Genomic DNA, 26,220 nt, shown 5'->3' on the forward strand with positions numbered 1-26,220 from the left:
TTAATACATTTAAAAATTGCCATTTAAAAAACCTTCGAAATTCAAGGAAAAACCCATAGGTTTCAGGCCTGATATAGTTAGGAATTAGCACTTAAAAAACCATTGAAATTCACTGAAAAAACCCTAGGTTTCAGGCCTTATATAGTTAGGAATTCGCATTTTAAAAACCTTTGAAATGCACTGAAAAAAACCCATAGGTTTCAGGCCTTATATAGTTGGGAATTAGCATTTAAAAAACCTTGCAAATTCACTGAAAAAAACATAGGTTTCAGGCCTTACATAGTTAGGAATTAGCATTTAAAAAACCTTTGAAATTCACTGAAAAAAACATAGGTTTCAGGACTTATATAGTTAGGAATTAGCATTTAAAAAACCTTTGAAATTCACTCAAAAAACTATAAGTTTTAGGGGTGTTATAGTTAGCTGGACATTTCACTCATACAAAACCATTGAAATTGCTCCTATATAGTTAGTTGTACTGACTATATTTCGCGCACCCGCAATCCACTGCTGATGATGTCACATATTACATCATTCATGACATGGTCAGTGATATCACTGATGACATCTCAAATGACATCACTGATTACATCATCCACGTGACAATCACATACACCTTTTCATACACTAGTAAAATCTTTCATCACTCTTTGTAAAATACAGAGTATCATATTTGAATACATTGACACAGCAATACAAGTATCTAAAAACCCACTCAGTGATTCCTAGATGTATACACACATCTAATCACTTACCTGTAGATTCACTCATACATGCTGTCAATGAACAATAGAACACTATCAAAAATACTTTCACACCTATATCGACATTACACAACAGCACACAACCTATTCACATATGAAGTTATCCTACTCACTTATGCAAACAATGGATCATACTTACATACTTACTTAGCTACACACTTTTACAAACACCACTTCATCTATTCGTTTAGATAGTAAGTCATACTTAGTGTATTATAAAATCAATATTACAAGTATACAGTTATCCATACAGTCACTCACACAATCATTGAGTCTTATGTATACTTATTTATATACAACAACTGACACATACACTGCCTTTTATTTTTCTAGTTTGTTGGACATGTACCATTGAGAAATATATTTGCTTATCACCACACTCATAAATATATTCACTCACCCAAACAACTGTTAGAACATGTAGTTTTAACTTCATATATCTACTGAATCAACTTTTCACACATCTTTGGGCAGTCACACACCCCCCCCCCACCGAACCACACACACATTCACTCTCCCATACAAATACTCAGTTAACTAGTCAATAACTAATATAGACTTTCATATAGCTAGTAACCAACTGGAGAACCAGTTTACACAACAACTGACAAAGTGATACAGATATTCACACAGTTTAGACACTATCCACTATATTTAGTGAGACACTCTAAATTGTTAAAGTAAACAGTCAATTACACTGCTACTAAATCCTCCATCCAAATATTTATTTTTATATATCCACTCATTCTTCAATGCAAATTGCTATATATATAAAATGCATATTTAAATAACGAAGCAAACCACATTCAGTGGATGATGTCATCAGTGATGTCATCAGTGATGTCATTTGAGATGTCATCAGTGATGTCACTAACCATGTCATATGGCTGAGATACCCGCCACCCCCTCTCAACACAATCCCCAAGAATGGGAATACGGAAACATTTCTGAACTTTTGGAAGGCGGGAGGGAGTTACCCTCCCGGCCGTATTTATTAAAATATGAAACAAAAGTAAAACATTAAAATAACAGTTTCATATCATGTACAATTTCACATTACGATGTTTTGGCTGACCTTAACACATTTCTAATACAAAGGTTCTCCTAGCCGATACTAACATCCTACAAATGCATTTTCAAATTGAAATTGTACATCCTAACGTTAAGGGCCAACGGCAAGGTCGTAACCGGTGTCAGATCCCTAAACCAGAACTCCCCCCTCACTTGTGAGGGGCGGCCACACAGAGGACTGCACCTCATGTGCACATACCAATTTCCCTTTTCTTGACGGGGGCCCCAATTAACTCGACGCCATCTTATTGGTCGTCCGAGGACTCGTGTGAGGTGTCTAGAAGGTAGCGTAGACCCCCCTCCCCACCCCACACAACTTACCACATCTGCCGTCGCAGATGTCCTGGCCCCGGGAAATTCCCAGGAGGGGCCAGTAGCCCCTCCTATCCAGGGAGGGGCCTTGACCGCCTTCCCTTTCCTTTCGGCGTCCCATCCTTAGAAGGGACCGCCTCCCCGTTGAGGGGCCAATGGCCACCTCCCCCCAGGCGCTCCCATCCGTAATGGGTGACGCCCCCCCCTAGGGATCTTCCAATTACTGCTCACCGATCATGACCTTACCGCCACAGGCCGGATAGTTGACCGGCTATCCGGACCCCCCACAAAACTCCTACCTAAAGGTCATGCTGTAAACTCTTTAACCAAGCTACGAGGTCTCCTATGAGTAAAGAATTCCCCACCCGGGACAAATGGACCCCATCCTCTAGATACATAAGGTCCCCCCTGATACACCCATGAGGAATCGAATGCAATGTACTTGTACGGAACAGTCTACCAAGCTTGTTATTCACCTTTTTCACAGAATGATTTATAGCAGACACTGAATTAGCCCCCCGCCACACCTTTCGTGGAATCATATGGGACCATGCAATCGTGCACCCTGGAACCCTTCTCGCCAACCAACTTACTGTGGATAGTATCGCCTCGAGAAGTAGTCGTCTACCAGTGGTCACCAAATCATTGCCCCCAAGATGCACTATGATTATAGATGGCGGTGACCTTGTCCGCCCTAACAAACCCTCGAAAAAAGGTTGAAACTGGTCAATACAGAGCCCGCCCCTTCCGTAGAAGGTCACCCTGTACCCGTATTCCCCAGCCATGTGAATCATGTCACCTGCCTTGAATACGTCTGCGGCACGCCTCACGTATGAGTGGCCCACGACCCACACCACTTTTTCCTCAGCCGGTGATCTTTGACCGCTGGTTCCCAGGTGTCGGGTCGACTGCACAGTCCGCCCCGCCTCGTAAGCTTGCGAAACTGAAACCAAACAAAAACAAGAAGCGTGAGTACATGATATCAGCTTCACAACATGTGCAACCGCACATACCTTTTGTAACAATTCGAGGACCAACGCCCCAACTGTTTCACCTTTTCCACACTCAGACCCCTGGCTGTACCCTCTGTAGCAGCCCCTATCCGGAAGGAATGGGTCCCAAACTCGCCCGGGTTCAAGCCCGCGGCCGAAATTGCCATTGCAAGCACCCGCTGGAACTGAAACCTCGTCAGTGGGGTGGCATCAGCGTGTCTCAACAAGGTCCCCCCCCACGATGCCGCCCTCTGCGCCAAATATTCCTCAACGCATACGACGGGGCACATGGGAGATCCGGGAATCCGATGGACTACTACACTGTCCCCGATCGCACCCTGATCGGTCTTGGACCTGGCAAACAAGACAATCATCGTCTCCCCCTTAACTTGAATGTGCTCTCGGCACAGTCCCCCCCCCGTATCCTGCTTGTTCTTTGCCACTAGTTCGCTTACCCGCATAGCCCCATGGAATGCTAATGCAAAAGCGGCCCGGAATAACACTGTTTCTGACTGGGATGAACATGTCGCAGGGAGTACGGACAGTAACAGGGCCAACCTTTCCAGACCTATCGGGTGCCTTTCATCTACTCTGCGACCCTCAAGGCGTTGCCACCCACGCAGCGCTTTCTGTACTACGAAAGACGCTGTAGGGTCCTGGATACCATGAGCCCGTGCCATGAAGGCCTCTGGGCCGTGGCTACCGATTTGCCTGCCTGATGTAATGACAGCAAAAACTTCACGACAAACTCTTCCTGGCCCCAAAGCTCCCCCCTAGCAGAACCCAAAAAGGACCAATAGGAACGGAACGCCCCTTCATATGCCTTCCTTGTCCTGGGTGCTAAACTCTCTCCCACGAGGTTTTGTAGTTCGGGGCACCGAGAGTCCAGAGAGCTTCGGGAAATGGTGCCGCCACCGGGTCCGCTGTGGGCAGAAAACCCCAGAAGGCCTGCATACGGAAACGAGAAAGCGCATCAGCAGCCTGGTTCAGCACCCCTGGCACATGTCTCGCCCTAAAGAGCACATTCAATTGCATACATAGTAAAACAATTTCCTTGAGCAGTCTCAGAATCCATTTGCATCGTGCTGCCTGACTATTGATACACTCAACCACGGTCATGTTATCAGACCAGAAAACCACAGAGTGATCCCGAAACCCCTCAGGCCATGTTTTCAAGGCCACCAGAATAGGGAACCGTTCAAGAAAAGCAATGTTACTTGTAAGCCCACACTCGTGCCACCATGACGGCCACGTTTGAGCCGACCAGTGATTCCCAAATATGGCGCCAAAGCCTATACTCCCCGCCGAATCTGTCCACAGCCCCAACTCCTCGGAGGACACCGCCGGCTTGTTCCAGACAACCCGACCATTGAAATCCGCCAGGAATGCCAACCAAATGCGCATGTCCTGGCGAATCTCTGCCGAGAGCCTCGTGCGGTGGTGCCCCTCTTTAAGACCGACCATGGCTTGTGCAATCGAGCGGGAAAAAGGGCGGGCCATTGGCATTACTCTAAGGGCAAAATTCAACTGACCCACAGTCTGCTGCAATTGATGCAAATTCACGTTAGTCTCCCTCATACATGTTTCAAGCGAGGCCCTGAATTTCCTCACCTTTCCTTCGGGCAACCGGAAGCAACCCTCTTCGGAATCAAGCTCTATTCCAAGAAACTCGAGCGAAGTTCATGGCCCCACAGTCTTACCTGGCGCCAATGGCACACCAAACTGACTCATCAGACCACAAAATTCTTTTAAAGCCTGTGCACATTCTGTGTCCCCGGCTGCCCCCAGGAACAGAAAATCGTCAAGATAATGCATAACATGCTGAAACCCCGTCATTCTTGTGAATGCCCATTGCAAAAAACAACTGAATTTCTCAAAATAAGCACAAGATATGGAGCATCCCATTGGCATACATTTATCCATGTAATAACGCCCCTGAAACATAAAACCAAGGAGACGCTGATCGTCTGGGTGTACCGGGAGCAACCGGAACGCTGACTCGATGTCTGATTTGGCCATCAGCGCTCCGGGCCCCAGGCGATTCAACATGGCGACGGCATTATCGAAAGATGAGTACCGCACCGAACACACCTCCGGGTCTATCGCATCGTTCACCGAAAGACCTCTCTGGGCTGACAAGTTATGTATCAATCTAAACTCACCCGGGTCCTTCTTGGGGACCACTCCCAAGGGTGAACAAACAAAATTAGCAACTGGTGGCATGTCGAATGGTCCGGCAACCCGACCCCGGGTCACCTCCTTCCCAATCTTCGCTTGTACCACCGCCGTATTCTGCAGGACCGACAGTTGGTTCTTACATTGTGCTTTACCCTGAAAATTCCCCACTGGGATGCGGAAACCATACGAAAAACCGTCTCGCAACACCCCAGCGGAGACATGATCCGGGTATTCATTGAGCCAAGGAATCATTGCCATGGTATCAACCGGGGTAGGTAAAGGCGCCCCTCGGACTGTTTCAGACCTGTTTGGCGCTTCCCCTACTTCCGTTATCACCCGTTTTGGCTCTGCACATGGTCTCGGGATGCGAGGACTGTCCACACCCCCCACAATCGTGCCTAAACTTGCATGACCCCTGGGGCCTTGTACACTTTCCCCTGTTAAAATTCCAGCAAACCCCTTTTTTACCTGTATTGCCATTCGACCTTGAGTGATGCTCGTTACTTGAACCCGCCCGAAAGGGCGCCCCAGATGCATGGCGGGAAAACTCGCTCCCGTTTCCCCCCAACAATGGCGCCTTTGTCATGCCTGATTTCTCCATTTTTTGCCAGGAAATGGAGTCGTAACAATCCCACGTCAGAGATGTGTCGAACTCCTTGGCCTTACGAAAAATATTATCATAACAAAACCACTGATTGCCCTCATATGTCTGAGAAAACTCCATAATACGTGTCTGGTACACGGGTAACTCGGCCAACAGTTCAGGCCTCCGTTCCCCCATAATTGAAGTGAAAATGCCAAATGCTCTGCCCCAATTACCTATCGTCTCATCGACTCTAAAAGCGGCCATCTTGGCGCGCCAAACACTCGGGTGCATAAACTCTTTTTGAGCTTTCACGTGCTCAATCTCGTAATGATCAGTTAGTAAAGAAAACATGTTTACATATTTTTCAGCCCATATCCTCTCCTTGATTTCCATCGGAATATGCTGAGCCACTTTCTCCCTTCTCGAGGGTACTGACCCCTCCCCCGCAATCGGCAGTAGCTGCTTACCTGCACCAGAAGCTGTAACCGTAGTCGCCGCCGAACTCACGCCCGCTGCGGGTTGACCCACTGGAGCCTGCGGGGGAACAAAAGGAGATGGAGCCTTTGCAGCCTCTCTTGATTGCCGCAACTGCCTCATTAATGCCCTGGCGTCATCTGCCGTAGCCCCCTCACTCCCTTTCCCCAACCACGCTGCCAGCTGTGCAGCCAACTCGGGAGGCATATCCTCTCCGTTCACAGGGGTGACTACAACGGGGATTGGTTGCCCCTCCTTCGGGACCGGGATAGGCGCCTCAGTCGGTGTATCAGGGTGCGCCGGCGGCGCCTCGGAAACTGGGGCCTCTTCCCCAGTTGCTCCCTTCTTGGTCCTTCCACTTCTCCCGTTAGGGCCTACTCCCGGCAATGCTGGTCCGACGACTCGCTTAGGGCCCCCTACACCGTTCATTGCCGCCATCTGTTTCTTCATCTCGGCAATGTCTTTTACGAGCATGCGGAGCATCTGATCGGTTCCGACCCGCTTTCCGGCCTTCTTGCCCGGCATTCTCCAACGCTGATTTCCTGGAAGAACAAAGACAAGAATTAAAACGCTCAAAATTGGCTCTTCGTTCCGTCTCGAGCTCACGTGCAGCGGGGAGGTGCAGCTTCAGAGCACAGGAACAAGAGGATGCTTCCATGGCTTGTCGCTCCTCTTATCCTTCTTCGGGCGGGCGTAAACCCGCCTCCGCCCGCCTCCGGGGGCGTGGCTGGCGGCTTCAGTGTCTAGGACAACCCACTCTTGGGCGGGAAAAAGCGCGCCCCGGCTACGCCGCTTTGGGCATACCAGCCGAGACTCGCCTCCCGCCCAAGATGGCTTCCCGGGGGGATCGGGGTACTCCACCATACGTTCGGGGGGACCGAGTGGTCGCCCCTTTCCATGAATGATGTAATATGTGACATCATCAGCAGTGGATTGCGGGTGCGCGAAATATAGTTAGTACGACTAACTATATAGGAGCAATTTCAATGGTTTTGTATGAGTGAAATGTCCAGCTAACTATAACACCTCTAAAACTTATAGTTTTTTGAGTGAATTTCAAAGGTTTTTTAAATTCTAATTCCTAACTATATAAGGCCTGAAACCTATGTTTTTTTCATTGAATATATATATATATATATATATATATATATATATATATATATATATATATATATATATATATATATATATATATATATATATATATATATATTACCTACTGGCGGTCGCCAGTAGGTAGTTATAGTTAGGACCTAGTTTCCATAGGAAATCCTCAACATTCTATTTGGAATAACTTTGGCCCTGGTTGAAGAATCTTAGCGAATTTCTCAAAGAAGATGGCTCGGTCCGCTGCGCTCCGTCCCTAAAAGTTTGGGGGGGATTGGTCAAGTGGGGGCTGAGATAAAAGGGGGGTCCCAAAACGTGTTTTCTCCATGTTATTTTCCATAGGACCTTTAGACTCGGCTACAGGTCGAACGGGTGAATGGATTTATAAGAAATTTGGCAAAACTGTACAGTCCGGCTCGCAGATTACGCTTTTTTTGGAATGGTGTAAATCCGTTCAGTAGTTGCTGAGGAAATTAAAGTTAAAGTCAATTATATATCTATACGCGCGCACACTTGCGCGCACCCAAACGGCTGCATGCGCGAGCGGAATTTTGCTGCGTGACGTCTGTTAACGTTCGATTAGAAGGAAATCAGGAAGTGTTGACCGTCATTTTGTCATTGCGAGTAAATATATTGTTGATTTCAAAGCGTTGGAATATGGAAAGGGGAGAAGGTAGAGATTGTTTTGCTGCGTAGGTTTTCTCAGGGTGTGCAGTAAGGCCCTTAAAGGCGAAAATATATATATATATTTTTTTTTTAAGTTGCGTGGTGCGCGCTCTCGGTCGCGCACACCTTTTTACAAGAGTGTGAAAATGGAGATAAATCAGAAGTTTGAGTGCTTAGATATAAGGTGGCTCTGAAAAGAGCCATTGTGTTAATTGAGTGTTTTCTGCATTTATAAGTAAGTACCGATGCAGAGCCTGATGTTGCAGAGGAAGATTCTGTTTCCCTCATTCGTGAAATGAACACCGTCTCTCCTATAGACGTCTTGCATGTGGTATCGCAAGTTGTTGTGGTAAATAGAACCCATGCTATAATCTCTGAGGAACGCAGAAACAGATTTATTTACATGTCTCCTTGCTTTCTCAAATTGTGCACAATGGTGATTGGACCAATTCCATTTCTGTCTTTGGCATATATTGGAATATACCAAGGCAGATCGAGGAAAAAGTGTCATCAATTGTCGAAAGGTGTCTTTTAGAAGCATTTCCAGACCTACCCCAGTGATTGTGCCTAGATCGTTCCCACCACAGTGCACAATTATAAGGTCTTGTTCTGGGAGATGCATAAAAGTTTTCACCAATGGAATCAATTGGTGACATTTCAATCCTCTTTTGGAAATCCATGTTATGTGTACATTTGGTAAGCTGAGGTTGCAAATTCGTCTGCTTACTGCATATTTTTCACTCCAGTGAATATAACTGTGTCCTATTAGCCAGACCTTCATTTTCAAGGGATTTGTAGTCGTCCTCCGATCGGTTCTGGAAGTGGAATGGTAGTTAGAAGTTGAAATTCTAAATAAAGAAAAAGGAAGAGGCTGGGTGTGGTTTAAAAAATAAAAATGATTGGTTGATTGTAAGAAGTGGAGATTGAACAGTACGTTGCATGTTAATGTTTATGTTAAACGAAAAGTACTATTGGGTGTGAAAAAAAAAGACATGTAACAGAGCTGTGGATTGGCAGGTGTTTCTGGAGGGAAAACAGTGTTGTTACTTTGCTGTAGAACGTTGAGATATGAACTTTTGACCTGTGCCTTCAGCCAGGTGCAGAATGAGGTGTTACCATGGAAACAGCCAGAGATGGCAGTGGGTGATGGGTGACTTTTATGTGACATTGAAAATATTGTGAGGGAGAACCAACTGAAATGTAAATGCTTACGTTACGCGCTCCGCATTGCTTCCGGGAAGCTGCGCTTCGCGCCTCGCGCACCGGAGCACTTCCGGGTGCGCTGACACGGCGCGTCATATGACGGATTACGCAACAACGCGATACGTCGTTGGGGCTCCACCGGAACTGATCGAATTGGTAGTCTACAGTGTTTCTGGATGTTTCAGACTGAAGCTGGCGTCAGCATGAGAGCACCCCGTGGCTACGTCGTGGCCATTCCGCGAGCAATCATGGCAGTCGCTCCCCACCGGAAGTCTGCAGGAGTCGGGGGCCTCGGTGACTCTTGTAGAATCTTCAAGGCTGAGGGGACGCTTTTGGGAATGGGGCTCATGCCCTAGCAGTCAAGCGTCCGAGTTCCAGGGTTGCCCAGAGCCATCCTTGCAGGCCAGGCCCAAGTCTGTGGAGCCGACCGCCATTTCCTGAGCTCCGTGGCAGCCGCCTGTCGCTGTATCGGAAGAGTGGGTGCAATTCAGCCGGATGGCGGGTGAGACGGTGTAATAGCAAGAGCAGGCGTAATTCAGCTGGCCGAGCGAGGCACTGTGCCGCAGGAGCAGGCGGAACTCAGCTGGCCGAGTGAAGCGCTGGGGTGTAGCTAAGAAACCTCCACCTGGTGAGGTGGGAGAGGCTCGTTCGCGCTGCCTCTCCCTTCCAGTGCACCCCACGCCATCTCCTGGCGCAGGTATATGTGATGGTCGGACCAGGGCACCGCAGGACGTGTCTTCAGGTCAAATGGATTGTGGGACAAGGTCCAGAATGGAAGAGGCATCAAAAGGCAAGAAGTTCCGCCTGACCCCGGGAGCCGGCCGCCTATGTCGGGGGCGATCTCAGGCCATACCAGGGGAACAAGACTTGGGGAGGGGGCAGGAGCCAAGCGCCCCCTCCGAGTCCGCGTTTCTTGGACCCTGAAGTAGGGCACTCAACATTCAGAACTTATGACATTTGTGCAAGGCAGGGACATCGAAGCCTCTCAGGGACCAAGGATATCCAGAGTCATTCCTACAGAAGGTGGTGGGGGTGGCGGCATTAGCAAGGCATCCCCCCACACAACTTGTCGGACCCTGAAGTATGGCTCTCAACATCCAGAACTTATGACATTTGTGCAAGGCAGGGACATCGAAGCCTCTCAGGGACCAAGGATATCCAGAGTCCTTCCTACAGAAGGTGGTGGGGGTGGCGGCATTAGCAAGGCATCCCCCCACACAACTTGTCGGACATGACCTCTGGATGTACTGGGTGTTCAATTTCAGAATTGAAACTACTAAGAAGCAATTAGAAGTGTTGTTTTCATGTTGCAGTAGGCTGCCATGTAAATAGTTATTTAATAAAACGTTTTATCCTGTTACTTTGCTGGTGTGTTGTATATATTTATAATATTTGCATAGTGTTTGTCGTTATTTTGGGCGGGGTGGGCGGCGGAGCCGAGCTGTCTTGCAGCCATCATGGCGTCGAGCTCGGTTCCTCTCTCTAGTTTCATGTTTTTTCTAACGATTTATATGTTATAGTTTGCTAGCACGATACAGCGGATAGTCCGCATTTTATATATATGTCCTTTTTATTAGGGGGGTCCTCCGGTGGAGTCGGACGATCTACCTCTAATAAACGGTCCGGGTTGAACCAACTACCAACAAACGGGGCAGAGATAGGCATGACGGGTTACAAAGGGGACAAAAGTGTGCACTACCTATCCTTCACTATCTGCAAAAACTAAACAGAGTATTGCGACTTTATGCTTATTTGTGAACAGAGAATGACCCAAAGAGAACCAATTTCGAACAATCATAGGCTATTGGCAGTGGGCAGAGAGGCCATGACACAGAAAATGGCTGTTACTTACGTGCATGATGGGGCCTAAAAGGGACTAGATGGCGTGGCCACTGTTTCGCGACTTTCACTTTACTTTTAACAATGGCTGTGGTGAACATAAATGAACGCCGCTTATGTAAACCTAATTTTAGTCATTTTCCACAAAAAAGCTTTTGATATTTGCTATTAAAAAACCAAAGAAAATCACTGAAAAAACCATAGGTTATAGACCATATATAGTTAAATATCTGAAGTCCATCTCTGCACTCGATGGAGATACAGGTCGTTGATCAGAAGATGTGCTGGCCACCTCTAATGGTAATAGCGTGGCCAGGGCTCTTGTCGTTGCCTCTGCAAATTGCAGAGGGTGCACTTGTTTGACATGCCGCACCATGGTATGTATGGAAAAGGAATATTTTTTTGCTGGATTTCTTCTTGAGAGAACCAAGTCACATATCGTGCAGGTTACTTTTGGTGCATTCACTTTCTTTTGATCTTCAGGATAAGTGAAAAATTGCCAGATGAAAGATTTATTTTTTCTTATTAAAGGTAGTCGATCATTTTGGTCAGATTCGGAAGATGAATGAGATACGGTAGCCATTTCACCAAAGTCTTCCGAAAGATGTAGGACGTTGTTCTCTCTTGAGAGTAGAAAAGATAGTGAGGGAAGTGGGTGGAGTGCTGCGTGTAAATTCCAGAATTGAAACTATTAAGAACCAATTGAAAGTGTTGTTTTCATGTTGCAGTAGGCTGCCATGTAAATAGTTATTTAATAAAACGTTTTACCCTGTTACTTTGCTGGTGTGTTGTGTATCTTTATAATATTTGTCGTTATTTTGGGTGGGGTGGGCGGCGGAGCCGAGCTGTCTTGCAGCCATCATGGCGTTGAGCTCGGTTTCTCTCACTAGTTTCATATTTCTCATGAGGGGTTGTTCCTAATTTTTCTATTTTAGCGAGGTCAAAAAAAGATCTCATCAGTGGCCTACTGATTTTGCTCGATTCCTTTTGTTTTTTCTAACGATTTATATGTTATAGTTTGCTAGCACGATACAGCGGCTAGTCCGCATTTTATATATATGTCCTTTTTATTAGGGGTGTCCTCCGGTGGAGTCGGACGATCTACCTCTAATAAACGGTCCGGGTTGAACCAACTACCATCCTGATTTTGTATATCTTCTGAGCTGGATTTAAGCACACAATTGTTAAAGTATGAAACGTTTTATATTTCTAAAAAAAATACCAAGGTGTGTACATCCGGTAACGCACGAAAGTTTAAAAAGACATTCGGCTCCATTTACTGAAAAGTTTCATAAGAATAAAAAAGAAGTCTAGGTACAGTCTCTTTGACGTACTATAAGTTCTTTGAGGGGTGTATGTAGAAATTCAATAAGTTCAAATCGCAAGGTTTTTACGAAATATATAGGCCGGTGCGCGCACTCGGTCGCGCACGAAAGCCTGGAAATGCGATATCCATTTTATTGACAACTGTTGCCGAGAGTGCGCACACCGGGTCGCGCACGAAAGTTTAGTAAGGCTATTTTTATTTACAGACAAATTTTAATGTGTTTAAAAAAAGGCAAGGTACAGACTTTCGAATTCTGTATTGCTTTACAAGGAGTCTCTATGCAACTTGAACAGTGAAGAAAACGGCTTGTTTTCGAAAAAAATATTGCCAGAACTTTATTGCCAAAAGTATAGGTTGCATACACAACATTTTTCTGAATTAGCATTTTAAAAACCAATGAAATTCACAGAAAAAACCATAGGTTTTACACACGTTATAGTTAGGAAGTAGCATTTAAAAAACCTATGAAATTCACTGAAAAAACCATAGGTTTGACACATGTTATAGTTAGCTGGAAATTTTACTGACATAAAACCAATGAAATTCCACGTTATAGTTAGTTGGACTCACTATAACTTGCGCGTGCAATGCACTGCTGATGACGTCACATATTACATCACTCATGACATGGTCAGTGACATCACTCATGACATCACTGATGACACCATCCAGTGAATATGTGTCTTTCTGAAAAATAAATATTAGTGAGTAATATTTAAATATTTAAATATATATATTAGTGTTTCACTTTGTGTATAAGTGGCTACATGTGTTGGTAAGTAGCTACATGCGTATGTATATGGGTTATTAGATGTTTCTCTTAGTATCAGTATGAGTGTCTATATGGTTTGGTGGGGGTATTACTTAGCACATAGATGCATGAGTGACTGACTCTCTGTTTGTATGTGTTTTGAAGACAGCATATGTGCAGGACTGTATGGGTGGTTGAGTGTGTATATGTGTTTGTTAGTGAGTGAATGACTGTCTCACTAGTGTCTTTATCAGTAACGACATATGTTTTAATCTAGTATATGTGAATATTGATGTATATAAGTGAGTATATGTGAGAGTAAGAGATTGAAAGAGTTCCTGTTTAAATAAGTATGTGTTTCTATAAGTGATTGTTTAAGAGAATAAATATGTGTAATTTTCAATAGAAGTAAGGTGGAAGTGTGTGTATAACTCTATATTCAAATAAATGGATGTTCAATAGTTTATTTGCACGTGTGAGTATGTGTGTGAGTAACTTTTCGATGATTGTCGGTGTGTAACAGGATGTATAGGTGTATCACTTCATATGATGAGTGAGTATATGTATGAGTGGATGTGTATATAGATGGTGGAATTACTGAATTACTTGTTGTAACTGATATGGGTATCTGTATTTTTTTTTAAATTTCAGTTTCTATTTTTGAATATGTGTTTCAAGGGTTACATTACAGTGAAAGGAGGTCTGTCACAATGTCACAAGGATGGTGTCATCAGTGATGTCATGAGTGATGTCACTGACCATGTCATGAGTGATGTAATATGTGACGTCATCAGCAGTGCATTGCACGCGCAAGTTATAGTGAGTCCAACTAACTATAACGTGGAATTTCATTGGTTTTATGTCAGTAAAATTTCCAGCTAACTATAACATGTGTCAAACCTATGGTTTTTTCAGTGAATATATATATATATATATATATATATATTACCTACTGGCGGTTGCCAGTAGGTAGTTTTAGTTAGGACCTAGTTTCCAAAGGAAATCCACAACATTCTATTTGGACTACCTTTGGCTTAAATCAAAGAATCTTCGTGAAATTCTCCAAGAAGAGGGTTTGCTCCACTCAACTCCTTCCCTGAAAGTGGGGGTGATTCGTCAAGCGGGGCCGAGAAAAAAGGGGGTCCCAAAACATGTTTTCCCCATGCAATTTTCCATAGGGACCTTTAAGACAGGCTACAGCCCGAACTGCTGAACAGAATTACAGCAAATGTGGCTGAGAGGTAGAGTTTGGTTCACAAATGACGCTTTTTGTTAAATGGTGTAAATCCGTGCAGTAGTTCCTGGGAAAATCAAAAGTAAAATCATAGATATATCTATAGACGAAGCACCGTCCGAGGATTATACGCGTACCCTTACGAACACGAGCTGCATGCTAATTGGCTGTCAACTGTTTGTCAACACTCCAAACCAGGAAATGTTGGCAGCAATCTTGTGTCTCGGTAGAACCGAGGCACAAGAAAACTGAAAAAGAAGTATGCAAAATACGCAAAGGTGGTGGGTAGAAACACTGTGACCCCCTAGGCCTGCTCAGGGGTTCCACAAGGACCCCCAAGGCCCAAAAGAAAAATATTATTTTTTTAAATCACGGGATTATGAGTCGTGCATCTAGGGCGTGCACAACAGGTGTCCGCACTGAGCTGGGTGCGCAAGTTTTACTTTTTCCGTCAAAAAAATAGCCTGTATCAGAAGTTTCTATTATTCCTGGGGATCGTATCCTCCGGGTCTTATAAAAAATGTTGGGGACCGTGAGGGGAGCCACTATGCCCCCACGGTTCGGCCGGCTTCCCGCGTTCTTCGGGAGCCGGCATTGCTTTTACACATGGGGAGGTGCATGTGGAAATGCAATCTTGTTTGGATTTTGAAAGTGAGAACAGATTTCACTGCTCTGTCTTTCAAAATGCAAACTGAGTTTGCTATGGAAGGGCGGGAGCCGCAAGACTTCCGCCCTCTTATAGCAAACAGCAGTGTCCCGGGGGTAGGCACCCCGGGACACTGCAGGAACCAGGGTTCTCGAGGGCACCAGGAGGAGGGTCAAGCAGCCTGCTTCCCATAATACACAAATCTCCGGGGGGGGGGGTTGTTCTTGGGGTTTGAGGGGCGTCATTGAGGCCTGCACACTTTTTATTTTGTAGGGGGGTCTTGGACGCGAAAGTGGCACAAGGGGGTTGTAAATCTGGTAACCAGTGTTTTGTTTTAGTTTGCTTTCCTTTCTGTTTTGTAGAGAATCCAGGGTAAATATAACAGTTTTTGTACAGCCAGTACATTTCAACCCTACCATCCAAACGGTTTTCTGCCTGTTACCGTAGTAGTTCAAATTATAAATATTATTTTTATTGGGGACTGCTACCCTCCCAAACAAAAAAGACGTATATACTTTTTTTTAATTCAATTTTATCAAAACAATAAATAACTGGAAACGTAACTTAAAGATAACAATACAACAAAGAACTAGAAACATAACTTTAATAAAACAATATAATAAACAAAATGTGCTGTGGACTCCAATAGACATATGGTAGGTAATCTGCAAAACAAAAACAAAAATTAGTGATTAAAATTAGATCGATGTGACTAAATGAAGACAAACATTACAAGTCAAGGTAACACTAGGATTTTACGAGTACAGTGTGCCTGGTACATTTCACTTGTGTTATAGGCCCACGTTGAAGCGGTGTCTGTATGAAAGTGCCTACTGCGTTAGTGACACAAAAGTGGCGCAACGGGATTGTAAATAAGTTCTTTTATTTCTAATGCCTTTAATCGGAGGCATTGTATATCTAGGCCTTTCTGCTTACCTTGTGTGAACACTGTGAGTAGCAGAATTCACAACTTCAACTTAGCTTTGGTTCTACACGTCAGAGTAGACAGCAGGGTCCATAACTTTAAAAGAGAAAGAGAAATGATGTAAGAGAGAGTGAGAAAGAGAAAGAGAAAAAAACGACATTAAAACGTGGGAGAGAGAAAGTTATAGATGGTGTAGTTAATAGTGGAGTAAATTCTCATAGCTCACCTTTTGCCTCCATTGTGAGTCCAAGCACGTGCTGCTTCAGAGTGCACCCTCCAGTTTAGTGATCTGAAAGATAGTATAAAAAGTTAGCAATAGTATGGTCCATACAACTGCACGTTTTTTTTTCTTTATTTTTTTGTACACTCAGGAAACTATATTACAACAAGTTCCAGTGTAAGGAGGTGTCTGACCTCTGTTTTTCTTCCAATGTAGTATATCCCATGCACTCCCACTGCATAGCGGTGAGTTCTCAATATTGCGTACCTAGACTGTTGCACCCCAATGACTCGCAGAGTCTGGAGGTGAGTGTTTTTCTTGAGAAGTCAGAGGCAGATTTACAAGCTCCTTCAACCACTTTTCCCATGTTAAAAGTGACACAAAAGTGGCGCAACAAGCTTCTAGATCTGTTCCTCAGTCTGTTGTAACCTATCTATTCTCACTGCTCGGAGGTAATTGTATATTTCTACGCAGTCAAGCTGCTACACACTACCCACTCTCTCCTTTCACAGATAACTTGTTGTTGTTTGGGTAACAAGTTTCTTTGCTCACCTAGTGCCATTGGCGTAATTCAAGGAGGGTGCACTACGTGTCGAAGCAGGCTTCACTGTGGCGAACAGAGTTCACTACTTGAACTCAGCTAAGGTTGTACACGGCAGAGTGGACAGCAGTGGCCATAAAGTTATGAGAAATAGAAACGATGTGAGAGAGAGAGTGAGAAAGAGATAAAAAACGACATTAAAACGTGGGAGAGAGAAAGTTCTAGGTGGAGCGTTAATAGTGGAGAAAATCTTCGTAGCTCACCTTTTGCCTCCATTGTGTGTCCAAACATGTGCTGGTTTATAGTCCACCCTTCAGTTTAGTGATCTGAAAGATAGTATATAGACTTAGTTCATAGTACATACAACTGCACATGTATATTTTTGTTTTATTTTCTTTTTACACTCAGGTAAAAATATTTTATCAAGTTACCCTATAAGGATGTGTCTTTACACTGTTTTTCTTCCAAAGTAGTATATCCCATGGACTCCCACTGCATAGCGGCCAGTTCTCAATATTGCGTACCTAGACTGTTGCACCTCATTGACTCGCAGAGTCTGGAGGTGAGTGTTTCACTTGAGAAGTCAGAGGCAGATTTACAAGCTCCTTGGGCCACTTTTCCCATGTTAAAAGTGACACAGAAGTGGCACATGAAGCTTGTAGATCTGTTCCTCAGACTGTTGTAAGCTGCTGCACACCAGGCGGGCAACTAGAGCCACATTTAGGGGGGGCTGAAAAATATTTGGGGGGGCTAGTTTTTCCAACCCTAGACAGAGTGGCTGTAAAAAGGGGTGAACACACAACAAAAGCCTCATTTACAAATAAATAGTCTTTTAAAGACCTGTTATGTACTCGGCTGCGGCTGCAATTAGATGCTCGCCAGTCCACAAAGCTGTCTCCTCCCGTGCTGACACACACGACGGGGGGGCTGAAGCACCGTGAGCCCAATGGGTGTTGCGCGCCTGTTGCACACTACCCACTCTCTACTTTCACAGATAACTTGTCGTTGTTTTGGAAACAAGCTTCTTTGCTCACCTTGTGCACTATGTGTTGAAGCAGGCTTCTTAGTCGTTGTTAGAATGGCCACGCATCATCGCAGAATACATGAACGTAGAGCTTTGGAGGAGCTTCAACAACCAACCAACGCACACCATGACCGAACAACCACCCCCCACCACCACCCTCCACGCCTGGACCCCGATCAGCACCGAAGACACCATCCGCACGATGAACTCCATCCACTCCGGATCACCGACCGACCCCTGCCCTCACCACGTCTTCAACAAGGCCGACGCTGTCATCGCACCCCACCTGCGAGACATCATCAACACATCCTTCGACACCACCATCTTCCCTGAGAGCTGGAAACACGCCGAACTCAGCGCTCTACTCAAGAAACCAACAGCGGACCCCACCGACCTCAAGAATTACCGCCCCATCTCGCTCCTCCCGTTTCCAGCCAAAGTCATCGAGAAGACCGTCAACAAGCAGATGGCCGCTTTCCTCGAGACGAACGGATCCCTCGACCCCTCACAGTCCGGCTTCCGAGCCAACCACAGCACCGAGACCGCCCTCATCGCCGCCACCGATGACATCCGAGCCCTGATGGACAATGGAGAAACAGCGGCCCTCATCCTCCTAGACCTCTCCGCGGCATTCGACACGGTCTGCCACCGCACCCTAGTACGGCGCCTCAGCAACGTCGGAATCCAGGACAAGGCGCTGGAATGGATCATCTCCTTCCTCGACGGAAGAACACAGAGAGTCCGCCTACCACCGTACAAGTCAGAGGCCACCGAAGTCATCTGCGGCGTCCCCCAAGGATCATCTCTGAGCCCCACCCTCTTCAACGTCTACATGAGCCCCCTCGCGGCCATCGTACGCAAACACAACCTCAGCATAATCTCCTACGCCGACGACACCCAGCTGATCCTCTCCCTGACCAACGACCCCGCCGCCGCCAGAGCCAACCTGCACGAAGGGATGAAAGAGGTAGCCGAGTGGATGACGACCAGCCGCCTGAAACTGAACTCGGACAAGACGGAGGTCCTCATCCTGGGCTCCTCTCCCTCCGCCTGGGACGACTCCTGGTGGCCTCCCGCCCTGGGCACCGCACCCAAACCGACAGACCATGCACGCAACCTGGGCTTCATCCTGGACTCCTCCCTCTCCATGACCAGGCAAGCCAACAACGTCTCCTCGGCATGCTTCAACATCCTACGCATGCTACGGAAGATCTTCTGGTGGATCCCCACCGAGACCAGGAAGACCGTCACCCAGGCCCTCGTCACCAGCCGACTGGACTACGGCAACGCCCTCTACGCCGGTACCACCGCCAAGCTCCAGAAGAGACTCCAGCGGATCCAGAACGCCTCAGCCAGACTCATCCTCGACATCCCACGAACCAGCCACATCTCCGGACATCTGAGAGACCTTCACTGGCTCCCCGTCAACAAAAGAATCACCTTCCGCCTCCTCACCCACGCACACAAAGCCCTACACGACCAAGGCCCGAGCTACCTCAACAGCCGAGTCAACTTCTACGCTCCCAAACGCCACCTCCACAGGAGGAAGGTCCTTCTCCTACCTGGCCGCCAAGACCTGGAACTCCCTCCCGACCGACCTGCGCCTGACCCAAGACCACCTCTCCTTCAGGAAGAAGCTGAAGACCTGGCTGTTCGAGCAGTAGCGGCTCCCCCCCCCCCCCCCAGCGCCTTGAGACCCTACGGGTATGTAGCGCGCTTTATAAGTGTCACTGATTGATTGATTGATTGATTTGAGGGGGGATGACGCCAATTTGTGAAACACAACCTGTAAGATAAAAAGGAAATTAACATTGTGTGTCATTTCTTTATGAAAGGAGAGAGTAAGTGAGAGAGTGACTGAAAAGAATATTCGCAGCTCACCTTCCTGTTACAGGTGTGTTTTTCACCACGTGCCACAGTACTTTGGACCTACATGAGGCGTCCGAACCACTAGGACGGACCATCACAGCGGTGCGGATGGGAGCAACTCTAAAATGGAGTAGAGCACGTGCGCCCTGTCTTTTTTATAGGTAGGGTCACGCATGCGGTGGATGGGTGTGGTGTGGGTGTATACCAGCCAAGAGGGAGTGGGTGTGCCATTCTGAAAACTAGACCTGGAACTAAGAAATCACTACAATGGAAATTTGGGCCATGTATTGTTGTGTTTTCCTGGTAGCGTAAGCGGAGTGGGCTGGCCTGACGTACACCAGTGCTGCAGGAGGCTCTGAAGCATGAATCCGGAGCAATGGGCGTGGCCACGTTGAGAGCTACAAGAAAAATCATGTGATTCGAGTGTCCCTTTTGTAGTGCTGAGGTCACCCCGGTCTTAAAAGTAAATGTGTCATTATATCTGTAAAGTTCTACAACTTGGCCAACATGGAAGGTACGGGTATCACTGACTGTATATTCATTTATAGTAGCACACATAAAATATGGTAGACATGATGTATTTATGCGATTATGAATGTTTATTGTACATTCAGTGGAGTGTTGTAGTTGTAGTAATATAGGGCTGTGAAAGGTTTAAGTTGTAGTTTTTGGCACATGAAGGGCTGCTAATTTATATACGTATGTTCTCATTCAGGTACACTGTACAACTTGATTGTGGAAATCAGTGTTCGAGTGTCGGAGTTGCATGCACATCCTGTTATTGTAGAGTAATCACATAATATATGCGTACCCCGTGAAAAAGAAAAAAAACCTAAGCCCGCTTTATTGTTAATTAGCCCCCGGGGGGGCCAAATCCCGGGGGCAATGTACTTATTTATAATGGGGGGCCCAGAGGTGCCCCACTGCCCCGGGTACCACCACCCCTGGTTTTTTTTTAATAATGGGGGCTCTAGAGGGGCCCCCAGCCCCAGGGACCCCCACCCCAAGGCTTTGACATTATGTATGCAGGGGGCTCACGGCCTGCCCGCAGCCCCGGGGACCGGCACCCCCCCGGGGCACTATATTTTTAAATTGGGGAGTCTGTGACAGACCCCCCAATCCTGGACACCAACACCCCTCGGGGCTTTTAAATGTTGGGAGGGGGCCGCGCAACCCCCTCCTGGAGGCTTGTGGTGGCCCTGGGGACCTCTGGTGTGCACGCGTTGGGTACGCGTATGCAAGCAAGAAATAGAAAAAAAATCAGATATTTATCAAGTTTATGTGTTTAGCTGTTGGGTGGCTCTAAATAGAGCCCTTGTGTTTATTGAGAGATTTTAGTACCTACAAGTAAGTACCGATGCAGAGTCTAAGGTACAAGAGGAAGACTCTGTTCCCCTCATCTGTAAAATGTATACCATCTCTCCTATAGATGCCATGCATATTGAAACTCAGATTGTTGTGGTAAATGGACCCCATTCTATAGACTCAGAGAAAAGCAGAAACAGATTAATTCACATGTTTTTCTAGCTTTCTCAATCTGTGGACAATATTGGTTGGACCAGTTCCATTTCTGCTTTTGGCATATATTAGAATAGACAAAGGCAGTTTGGGGGAAAAGTGCCATCAATTTTCCAAAGCTGTCCTTCATAAGCATTTCCAGACCTACCCCAGTCAAAGTGCCGAGGTCATTGCCACCACAGTGCACAATTATGAGGTCAGGGTATCGGAGATGTAAAAAGGATTTAACCAATGGTATCACTTGCTGCCATTTTAACCCTCTCTGTCCAATCCATTTAATGTCTACATTTGGTAAACCTAGGTCTTTGTGACGTCCTTTCTGTTCTAGGTACCTTTGGCTCCAGAAAATATAGCTGTGTCCCACAATCCACACTCTAAGCATGTTGAAGAGAGGTCTGGATGCACTCAAACGGTCTCTGAAAATGAAATGGAAGTTTGAAAACTAAGATTTTTCTAAAATGTTTGATAAGATGCCGTTTTGAAAACAGATAAGAAATGATTGGTTGTTTGAGAACATTCTATACTGAAAATTAGGATGCATGTTTCTGTTTTTTAAGAGCATGTTTCTTATTGGTTAACAAAAACTGATTGAAAGGTTGATTACATAAGATAAGCTGAGATGCTGAAAAAGTCAAGCATACTTGCTGTTTTGATTAGTAACGTAGTATGATGAACTTTTGACCTGTGTGCTCAGTTAAGTGTTTCTTTAGTAACAGGCAGAAGGCAGAATGGGGGTAGGGTTCAAAGTTATGTCAGTTGGATAGGCTTCAAAAGTTCAACCAATAGAAATGTGTGTTTGCTTTTGAATTAATGTGGGAAGAAATGTCATTTGTTATTTACATGTATATGTGAGTAGTATGAGAGGGAAACCTTGCCATTTTCTGGTTTTCTTAAGAACAGTGAAGGACAGAGATTCTGTATAAGAATATCTGCTGTGTGATTGACATTCTTCTTAATCTACAAATCAATTTGAAAGGTGAGTTGTTAACTTGTAAGGGGATGTATGTGGTGCATTTTGTTTTTACTAAGAGTAATGTGTTTATTGTTCTAAATTGCAAGTAGTTTAGTTGTGTTTAATGACATTTTGAGTTTGTCTGCATTTCGATAACCATTGTTATAAAAGCATTTGGTAAGTTAATGTGTTTGGTAAGTCACCTTTGTACAGTAAAGTGCAGAACTAAAAAATGTAGAATGTGTGCAGTTACTTTTCTAGTTGAAGGGTCGTTCAGCACCCTGCATCTTCTGGCTGGGTTATGCACCCATGTGCTTTGCCAGGCATAGTGTTTCTAACTTACATGGGTCGTTCAGCACCCTGCTTCTTCTGGCTGAATCTGGTTTAAATGCTCTGGTTTGTTTTCTTTGGCGTAAGGTTTTTGTTAGGGGCATAGGGTTAAATTTCCTAAGTATTTTGGACTATGCACATACGTGCTTTGCTGGGTATAGTGTTTAATTGATGTTGTTACAGATTTGTGGTGTAGTAGCCCAGTTGGCGGCAATTGAAGCACAGCCTAGCTGCTTCTTTTACTCTTCTCAGTAGTGTGTAAATATCTTTCTTTGTAACGCAGCAGCATTACGTGATCCATTGTACGTGTATACCCTACATAAGGCGATGGTGGATTACTTTGACCTAAACTGCCCCATGACAGAAGACCCTTGTCTGTTATGGGAAGCCTTTAAGGCCACGATACGAGGGGTGTGCATAAGTACATCCACGGGCATACTAAAGGAAATAAGGCAACAGCTCAAAACACGTGAGAACGCTATACATGATTTAGAACAGAGATATACACAGATAGGAGACACAACAGTATTAGGAGAAATACAAGCTCTGTTGGTGGAACATCGACAGTTTGCAGCTGACGAGCTTAAATATGTGTCCAAACGTAAAACTGCCAGAATGTACGGAGAAGGAGGCAGACAAGGTAGAGCCCTAGCTGAAAAAATTTGCTCAGGACGTACACCCCAACACATAACCGCTATACACACCCAGACAGGAAGTGTAACGAGGGACATTAAGGGGATAACGGGTGAATTTATGGCTTCTTATGGTAAATTATACGATGCACGTCCTTCGCTACCACAGGAGGACCTACTGTCCTACATGGCGGACGTGGAAATTGCATGGCTAGCTGATGGTCACAGGGAATACTTAGCTCGCCCTATAATGGTGGAAGAAGTCACAGATACTATCAAATGGCTGCCGAATGGCAAAGCACCGGGGCCAGACGGATTTGTGACGGAATTCTATAAGATGTATGTGGATTTGCTAGCTCCACACTTAGTACGCCTGTATGGCGCAGCGCACGAGGCCCAAACTTTACCACCATCTATGAGAGAGGCTTTACTTATCGCATTACTAAAGCCGGGTAAAGAGGAGGATAAATGCGACTCATATCGTCCCCTCTCGCTCCTAAACGTGGATACGAAAATAATAGCAAGTTTACTGGCGGACAGACTCAAACCACTAATGCCCTTGTTGATACGACCAGACCAGTCTGGTTTCATACCAGACAGATCTACTACACATACCAGCGCACACTATTCACATTGGCCCACTACCTAACGCCGGAGATAAAAGCTGTGGCGGTACTGTTAGATGCGGCTAAAGCGTTTGACACAATAGGCTGGCCTTTTCTACACGCAGTTCTGTTACGCATGAGGTTTCCGCATATTTTCATGGGGTGGATCACGATGCTGTATACGAACTTAACAGCGCGCATTAGGATAAATAAATATGTATCAGAGCCCATTCCGATCTGTCGAGGCACTAGGCAAGGGTGTATACTCTCACCCATGCTTTTTGCATTATTACTAGAACCCTTAGCCTGTAAAATCCGACAACACCACCATTATTCGGCTATACAACTCCCGACCCATACACATCTCGCTCTATGCAGATGATATGGTACTGTATGTTAAAAATCCGTAACAGCACCTTAACCCATTATTAAGAGAGTATATAAAATTCGGTCAGCATTCAGGTTTGCAGATAAATTGGGCCAAATCCCTTATTTTGGCGCTAACGGATAGCACACACCCGACGGCCTTGGACTCACCACTGAAGTGGCAGGATGAACCAACAAAGTATTTAGGGGTGTGGTTCCACAGGGACCCAGAATTGGTCATTCGTACTAACTACGGCAGAGCGATAGCCTCCCTAGAAGACAAGATTAAACGATGGAATAAGCTGCCGTTGTCCCTGGCAGACAGAGCAGCGATAGTTAAAATGGTGCTTTTGCTGAAGTTCCTCTATTTGTTCAATAATATCCCTATAAAGCCACCTGCAGAATTATTCCGAAACATTAAAAAACTGGTGCTGAATCTGCTCTGGGCGGGGAAACAAGCCAGGCTGGAATTGCACACTATGACTCTGCCATATGCTCAGGGAGGATTCAAGGTCCCAGATTTATATCTCTATTACTTATGCGCTCAGGCGCAATTCGCGCATTACTGGTATCATGAAATACCTTTCCTGACCCACGTAGCGGTGGAGGCGGGAGATGCAGATCCGATACCACTGGCCAATTTATTGACACACAAACGTCCTAGATTACATGACCACGACATTAACCCGGTTAACACTACCACGGAAGCGTGGAGATTGATGGGAAAAGCAGCTGACAGCCTGCCATTATATGCACCCGCACTCCCGCTGGCGCATCACCAGGCGCTATCAGTAACGCAGGAGCAGGTTGGAATGACTTTACTAAAAAATGCTGGGATAGATAAACTGGGCGACCTGTACAAAGATGGGGTCTTCCAGACGCTAGACAAATTGGAATACATTAGTAATCCAACACTACTATTCAGTTTTAATTACTATAGGCTGCAAAGGGCGGTGAGAGAGCACTATTCCACTTACCCGGAAGAACCCAAGACCCTGTCACTCTTGCAGTTGGTACTCAGCACATCCACAGCCTCCCATTTGGTCTCGAAGTTATACACCAGCATACAACAAGACATATGAGGGAACACTGAGGGGGTGAGGGACAAATGGAGCGCAGTATTAGAGGAGCCACTCACAGAAGATGAATGGACGACCACTTGCCTTCTCACTAGCTTACTGACACTGAATGGGAACTTGAGGATCATCCACTATAAATATCTGCACCAAATGTACTATACACCCCAGAGGTTACACAGGTATGGGTTGCGGAATGACTCCAACTGTGTTAGATGTAGACAGGAAAATGCAGACTTCATGCATTTAGCGTGGCACTGCCGCCGAGTGGCGGGCTTCTGGGAGCGGGTGATACAAGTTCTAAACGAAATGCTCGGGGCATCACTTGCATGTAAGGCCAAGGTTTGCTTGTTGGGTATTGTTCCGCAACTAAAAGCGCACAGGCGCAAATTTTGTGTGGTGGCACTGTTAATGGCAAAACGGAGGGTGTCTTTACACTGGAATAGCAGAAGGGGTCAGAAGGTTAAAAATTGGCTGGAAGATCTAACATATTGCCAGGACACACTGGCCACTTATGAGGAAGAATTGCCGATAGGGTCGCGTCCCAGAGACTATTGGATGTATTTACATGATTATTTGCTAGAACATGAAACGGTGCAGAATGAAGATCATTATTTACAAGACCTACGACGAAGTACATGACACGGAGTAATGGATTGTCAATTTGCAATGGGGGGGAGGATGCTGTGACACAGTGATTTTGATTCTAGAGGTTCTTAGTTTATTACCTGTTTGGATATCTTTCCAGAAAAAATATTTTAAAAAAAGTAAGAAAACGAACATGATTAAATGCATTTACAGCACTGCTCTATGTTTCTCATGCCTATTCCTGAAACGCCGCCAGTCCTACGGATGTCGGCTGATGGGCTGTGTACAACAGAACATAATTTGAAGACTGTACAACTATATAGCCGGCCTGTTATGGTTGTAGGCACGAATCTGTATGTTATGAAGGATGGATGGATGGAAGGATGCAAGGATGTATGGATGAAGGATGATGGATGTGTGAAAG

This window comes from Lissotriton vulgaris, chromosome 10 (genome assembly GCF_964263255.1).
Source record: "Lissotriton vulgaris chromosome 10, aLisVul1.2, whole genome shotgun sequence".
In the NCBI taxonomy this organism is placed as follows: domain Eukaryota; kingdom Metazoa; phylum Chordata; class Amphibia; order Caudata; family Salamandridae; genus Lissotriton; species Lissotriton vulgaris.